The following is an 8,410-nucleotide window of genomic DNA, read 5'->3' on the forward strand; positions in this document are numbered from 1 at the left end:
CAGGGCTTTATAAGTAATAAGCATTATTTTAAAATCTATACGATGTTTGATAGGGAGCCAGTGCAGTGTTGACTGGAATGGGCTAATATGGTCATACTTCCTGGTTCTAGTAAGAACTCTTGCTGCTGCATTTTGGACTAGCTGTAGTTTGTTTACCAAGCGTGCAGAACAACCACCCAATAAAGAATTACAATAATCTAACCTTGAGGTCATAAATGCATGGATTAACATTTCTGCATTTGACATTGAGAGCATAGGCCATAATTAAAATAGATTTTTTAGATGGAAAAATGCAGTTTTACAAATGCTAGAAATGTGGCTTTCTAAGGAAAGATTGTTATCCAATAACACACCTACAGTAGGTTCCTAGCTGATGACGAAGAATTGATGTAGCAGCCATCAAGTCTTGGACAGTGTTCTATGTTATTACATGCAGAGTTTTTAGGTCCTATAATTAACACCTCTGTTTTTTTTTACATTTTTTTTTTTCAGAATTTAGCAGTAAGAAATTACTCGTCATCCAATTTTTTATCAACTATGCATTCCAATTGTTTTTCAAATTGGTGTGTTTCATTGGGCCCCGATGAAATATGGAGTTGAGTATCATCAGCGTATCAGTGAAAGATAATACCTTGTTTCCTGATGATATCTCCTAAGGGTGACATGTAAAGCATGAAGAGTAGTGTCCCTAGTACTGAGCCTTGAGGTACTCCATACTGCACTTGTTATCGATATGATACCTCTTCATTCACTGCTACGAATTGATGGCGGTCATATAAGTACAATTTAAACCATGCTAATGCACTTCCATTAATGCCAACAAAGTGTTCTAGTCTATGCAAAAGAATTTTGTAGTCAATAGTGTCAAACGCAGCACTAAGATCCAATAGCACTGATAGAGAGATACAACCACGATCAGATGATAAGAAAAGGTCATTTGTAACTCTAAGGAGAGCAGTCTCAGTACTATGATACGTTCTAAATCCTGACTGGAAATCCTTACAGATACCATTTTTCTCTAAGAAGGAATAAAATTGTGAGGATATTACATTTTCTAATATCTTGGACAGAAAAGGGAGATAATAAGGGTCTATAATTAACTAGTTCTTTGGGGTAAGTTGTGTTTTTTTAATCAGAGGCTAATTAACAGCCAGTTCGAAGACAACGAATGTTGCAGTTTTATCTCTAATAGTATCGATTTTAGAAGTAAAGTATTTCATAAAGTAATTACTGCTGTGATATTGGGAAATGTCAACACTTGTTGAGGCTTTATTTTTTGTTAATTTAGCCATTATAGCCATGTATTAAATAAATACCTGGGGTTATTTTTGTTTTCTTCTAAAAGAGAAGAAAAGTAATTCAACCTAGCAGTTTTTAATGCTTTCTGTAGGATCGGTTACTTTCCCGCAAAGCAATACGAAATACCTCTAGTTTTTTTTTCCTCCAGCTGCACTCCATTTTTCAGGCTGATCTCTTTAGGGTGTGAGTATGCTCATTATACCATGGTGTCAGATTGTTTTCCTTAACCTTTCTTAAGCGTAGAGGAGCAACTGTATTTAAAATGCAAGAAAAGAGAGAGTACATAGTTTTTGTTACATCATCAAGTTCTGAGGTTTTGGATATGATAAGGAATTCGTATACATCAGGAAGATAACTTACAAAGCAGTCTTTTGTGGTAGAAGTGATGGTTCTACCATACTTGTAACAAGAAGTAGAATTTACAATTTTGGCTATATGAAATTTGCAAAAAAATAAAAAATGATCTGAGATATCATCACTTAGCTACATAATTATAACACAATCAACATCAATTCCATGTGACATTATTCCAAATCTAGAGTATGATTTTAACAATGAGTAGGTCCTGTGACATTTTGTCTAACCCCAATGTAGAGTTCAGAATGTCTATAACCAACTTTTTAAAACTTTACCTGCAGCCAGAACTAAATAGATGTAAAATCACCAAACCCTTTAGTAAAGTCTGTATGTTGCCCTGGTGGCCTGTAAACAGTAGCCAGTACAAACATCATAGGGGATTTATCATTAACATTTGCATAATGGTATATGAAGCACCATTACTTCAAATGAGTTATACTTGAAGCCTGCCCTCTGAGAAATCCTAAAAACATTGTTATAAATTGAAGCAACACTTCCCTCCCTCAACACCACCTTTGCCTTTTGGATGCGGTTCATGTTTATAACAGTAATCTTGGGGGGTGGACTCATTTAAAATAATGTAATCATCAGGTTTTAGCCAGGATTTTAGCCAGATTATTTACAAAAAGTGTTTTCATAAAAAGGATCTGATATTCAATAAGCAAAGCTTTATCATAATAATGCTAGAAATATGCTATCGACATGCTAATCACGCTAGAGACATGCTAGCAACATGCTAATCATGCAAGAAACATGCTAGCAACATGTTAATCATGCTAAAATCATGCTAGCAACATGCTAGTCGCATGCTAATCATGCTAGAAAAATGCTAACAACATGCTAATCATGCTAGAGACATGGTAGTGACATGCTAGCAACATGCTAATCATGCAAGAAACATGCTAGCAACATGGTAATAATGCTAAAATCATGCTAATCATGCTAGTTGAATGCTAGTCATGCTATAAACATGCTAATCATGCTAACAACATGCTAGCGACATGGCTAGTCACTTGCTAATTATGCTAGCGACATGTTAGCAACATATTAGTCATGCTAGAAAACGGCTAGTCATATGCTAATCATGCTAGCAACATGTTAGTCACATGCTAATCATGCTAGAAACATGCTAGAGACATGCTAGTAACTTGCTAATCATGCTAGCAACATGGCTAGTCATTTGCTAATTATGCCTAGCGACATGCTAGATACCTTGTTAATCATGCTAAGTACATGCTAGTCACTTGCTAATCATGCTAGCAACATTCTAGCAACTTTGCTAATCATGCTAATGACATGGTAGTCACTTGTTTGTTATGCTAGCAATATGTTAATCACTGTCTTTTTTTAAACTTCTTAAACTTTTAAATCTTTTTAAAATTTTTAAACTTTTCACATTTTCAAACTTTTCAAACTTTCTAAACTTTTCAAACTTTCTGGTCAGGCTTTCTCAAGCCAACTTAAAGTTTGTCTTGACAAACTTTTTTATCTAGTTTGAATTAAAATGTAAATTTAAATTCAATATGTTATTTGTGCACATCCCACTGTTTTATAATGTTCTACATTTAAAATAAGTAATATTAACAGTAGACAATACTGCTATTGTAACAGAGTAAGTAGAATCTGTAGTCATTTGCACTTTATTGTAAAGAGCATTATCACTAGTGTAAAGATTAATAAATGCTGTGTGTTCATGATTAGTTTGTTTTATAATGTTAGCCTAACTAAAGAACTCTTTTCAAAATATTGTCAAATTGTTCAAAACTCTATGAAATGTATAATTATTATAAAAAATATTAAATAAAATATAAAAGTTAATAAAATACGAAAACATTTAAGCGTACCATATAACAGGGACATTCATTTTTATCTGTATATATACACACATACTATACATAACTGTCTTCTCACCACCGCACACCACTGTGCATATATATATATATATATATATATATATATATATATATATGCATTTAAAGGTCTCCTTTCACACATAAAATGTATTTATTTGTCTTGGGCAGAACAGATAAATGTCCGAAAAGCCAAATGTTAATTCCACAACAACATTTTGGAATTTGGATCTATAGCAATCCAACTGTCCAAACCACTAGACTACTACTACAACTAGATCTGGAAATGTACTTAAAACAGCAACCTGCCTAAATTCATATCATGACAGGATACAACATATACCATGATCTCCCTAAAAATCTTGTCAAAAAATGTTAATCTAGTTTCAGTAGTCAACTAATCAATAAACTAGTTGATTTTTGTGCAAATGTATTTTACCTGACAATCATTTAAGCACAGTCCACCGCTGAATATGTATAAGGCTGTCTCCAGTTTTTATGAAGGAAATTTTATATCCAGTCCAGAAGGCATATTTCTGTGTTTGGTGTATAAATGTGAAAAAAGTAAAACTGTCTCCTCTCCACCAGCAAAATTGAAAATTATAACCCCTAAACCTCATAAAGTGTTGCAGTACAGATGAATATAATAGACCTACTTGAATCTTGAATATAAGTGGTGAATTACTTTTCTCCCTTTACACTTTCCGACTGAAATGTCAATATCACGTAACAAAAATGAAGTTGCCTAAAAACATTGCACAGTGTGCACGTTCACACTTGAGCTGACATGAAATTGGCTCTAGTAATGCCTGTGGCCCATGCACGTCAGAATATCACGAAGCCCTCTGGTCTCACCGTTCCCCCTCAGTGAATGTGCGTAGCTTATTATATATCATTCGGGTGGTGTTTAGTTCTTTTGCATGCTATGTGGATTCACAAAGTCCTAGGAAAAGAGACCAACTGCAACTTCTACTCCTGCTTCTACCCCCGGGAATCTTCTTAGTGTTCATATGGGCTCCCAAAAATAAAGAGGTAGTTCAACTCAGACTAAATGTCAGCAGTATAAACCTCTATTCTCAAACAACTATGCGGCCACATTCCTGTCACCATTATTTGGCGGCATGAAACTTCACATCCAGAACTCCCAGGACTCGGCAGAGAAGATCCAGGACCCAGTGTACCCAAAGAACAGGACAGTAATGAGAAACATCATAGCTGCCACACCACAGAGAGGCTGAAACACCTTCGGACTAAACACAAGTTTCAAAAACACAGATATTACAGTTGAAGTTTTGGAGAAGAAAAGGGTCATTTACGAAAGGTAGAAAAAAATTGGAAAAGCCTTTGTAGCCTGTGATGCTAATATCAGCTGCTTACCCTTCATCCTGATCCCAGCAGTTTACACTAATTCACACCTGGGATCTCAATGCCTGCAATGACTTCAGTAATGAATTGACTTAAGGCTAAACGATGGGGAATCACCACCATAAATGCAGAAAAGCACAGTCAGGAGACAAATAAGACACACACTCAATATTGGTTTTAGATTAAAAACAACATGTTGACAAGCTGGTTGCAGTGTGTCTGTGTGTGTAAACATCATAAATGAACATTTGTCAGTGATTAGTATGACTAAAGCAAACAATATTCCTTTATTTGTAAACCATCACAAATGAATACAGGGGATCATTTTTTTCATTTGTGAAATGTGAATAATTCCAGAACATAGTTTTGCCACGACACCTTCTTTCTATGAAGTTTTGTATTTCACTGATTGTTGCAATTATATGTTGTATTTCACTGATTGTTGCTGGTTTAGGTGTGTTGTGAATCATGGCAGCTGGTTAAGCTGGTCCTTAGTTGGTCATAAACTGGTTTAAGATGGTCAAGTGCTGGTCCTAAGCTAGCTCCCGCTCAGGACCAGCTCATAAACAGCTTTAACCAGCACATATATTATCAGACTATATGATCACAATAACACATGTGGAGTACGTTTTGATCATTTGAGCTAGGCACATAAAACAGCCACAAAATAACTGCATTTGAATTTAACATGACCCTGGACCACAAATCCAGTCATAAGTAGCAATGGTATATTTGTAGCAATAGTCAACAATATATTGTATGGGTCAAAATGACCATTTTCTCTTTTATGCCAAAAATCATTAGGATATTAAAGATCATATTCCGTGGAAATGTTTTGTAAATTTCCTACCGTAAATATACAAAAACTTAATTTTTGATTAGTAGAATGCATTCCTAAGAACTTAATTTGGACAACTTTAAGGGAGAATATTTATATGTTTCTTTTTTTCCTTTATTTATTTTATTTTTTTTTTTTTGGTGGGGAAAAAATCGTATTCATTCAGCTGCCAGATGATATATAAGTCTTAATAAAAAAAAAAAAAAAAACTTATTACTGATTTTGTGTTCCAGGGTTACATATTATGTGTTGTTGGCTCATTGGTTTAAATTGAGACAAAACAGTAGTACAAACAACCACATTTTTGAGGAATAATCCATAGTAATTATGGATTTTACTGGTATTTAATAGAATTGGAATGAGTTTGTATATATTGTAAAGCAAGCAGGCCCAATTCTTCACTTTTGTTTTTTGGTAATAAAGTAACTAGACCTTATTCAGAGCCACATATAATTTTTTGAAAAAGTACTATTTGAATAGATAGTACTGTTGTTTAACAGCATACTGGGCTGCGTTTCTCGATAACGATTGATTTTACAGCTTAAGAGCATTTTCTACTAATCATTTTACGTTTGGGAAACAGACTGTAATATTAGGATCAGTTGTACAATTGTTTTTAAACCCTGGTTGTTACAAAAATGTCTTTCTAGACAAGAAATCTCTAAAAAGTTTAGAAAGTTGTACTTTTTTTGTGTTTTTAAACAATATTAAATTCAAATTAAATTTAATATGGTGCCTAGCCTGAAAAAGGTTGTGAAGGTACCAACATAATTTCATTGCAATTCATACATATTTAACGTTTTGCTAAATTGGAGACCAATGTTGGGATTAATGCATTACAATAGCCTAACGTGAGTTACATAATCAGATTACTTTTTTTCAAGTAAATAGTAAAGTAACCATTACTTTTTAAGTTACTTTTTCCAAAAAGTAATGCCAGTTCCTTTGTTTTTCCATTTAATGACTGACAAGACTCATGTCCCCATATTGTGAGAAATCGGAAGTACAGAGGCATTGTTTGTGCTGTGTGAACATTATGCAGTTCTAAATGTGAATGTGTATTAATTCATCCCATTTACAAAAAAAAAAAAAAAACACTGATTATTCATCAAAAGGATTTAAAACAGTGAAATGCAAATAATACAAACCTGCAATAATTAAATGTTAAATAACACAAATGTATCTAATCCCATTTTATTAATATCTTTAGACATATTCGCACAGGATTAGTATTACCTGGTGACCTTGTCATTTGTAAAAAAAAAAAAAAAAAATTGCAGAAGTTGTCTGTGATCTTAATTCCGTGCAAATCGGCCATGCCTGTAATTTCCCTGCAAATTACCATACTTTGCCGAAAACCGAGGTCCTGTGATAATATTAGTCCTGTGCGAATCGGCATATCTGTGATTTGGCCAGCATTTTGCGGGTCGTATTTCATTTTTTGAGTTTTTTTTTTTTTCTTCTGTGTACCTTTTTTGATTGTTGAGTGTTTTGATAGTATTTTGGGTGCTGTCATATCGACATAGCCTACTACACCATACAACTATAACATTTGCAGAAAGAGAAAGCTGAGAAGGTTTCTAGGTTAATGCGTTACAAATAAATCAAGCATGAAGCTTGAGATATTATTTTAACCAGGTGAAATGTAAATGATACGGTGCCCGGGAGATGTCGTGGTTTGTTCGCTTAGTTTTGTTGTGGCCATGACTCGTGGGAATGTGATAATATGTTGTGGCCACGAGATCATTTAGTAGAGGTAATGACATCCATTTCATGCGTAAACAAATCTGCATGACTATAGTAACCCGGGATTATCAAAGATGTATTCATTAATATTTTATTCAAAATTAAGAAGTTATTATATTATTTATTAGAGAAATTATTGCATTATTATATTATTATATTATATTAACCATAGGCCTTGGCTACTGGACTGTGTTATGTGCAATAGTCAGCATTCAAATAAAGTTTATCATGAATAAAAAAACAAATCCAACCTGCAGTCTTATAAATTCATTAACTGATTGTTTTTGTCTGTCATATTTGATTAAATACTAGTGTTTTGTTGAGGAATTAATCATTCATGTAGTTTCATTTGTAAATGAAAACAAAACATGAATAATTTCAAAATCATATTCTGCAGGTAATACTAATCCTGTGCGAATTTGTTGCTGACCTTTGATGATCTAGTTGATCCATACTAATAAGCAAAAATGACTTTAGAAAAACTAACAGTTCAATGTTGAACCTTTTTCTCCTGTGTTCTACTGTACAGATGCAAATTTACTTTTCTTTTAGCCTCAGGTTTATTAATAACCCTTTATGGTGTGAAAGGGCTTTTACATTTGCTATAAATAGAACTTCTTATATTAAAAACAATCAATGCTCATATTTAAAAAATAACCCGAAAGTAATGCTGGGGGACGGACCCTTATGTTTTTTGTTTATTTGGTTTTACTACTAGGCCTACGTTTCCGTGTGAATATCTCCTCATAAAACAGTAACATTTTCTCATAAGACTGGATTGGCAGGCTCATAGACAGTCAGTTCGACAATAATTTAGATCGAAGGATGCATGTTCCCCCACCCAAATGCACAAAAACTGTCGATCAATAGGCCTAGCCTATGGGATTTTCAATCTAAACATCCATTGGCCCAAAATCTTGAAAATTTGGTTCAGTTTTGGATTGTAGGCCATCTT

The sequence above is a fragment of the Carassius gibelio genome, chromosome B9, assembly GCF_023724105.1.
Source record: "Carassius gibelio isolate Cgi1373 ecotype wild population from Czech Republic chromosome B9, carGib1.2-hapl.c, whole genome shotgun sequence".
Lineage (NCBI taxonomy): Eukaryota > Metazoa > Chordata > Actinopteri > Cypriniformes > Cyprinidae > Carassius > Carassius gibelio.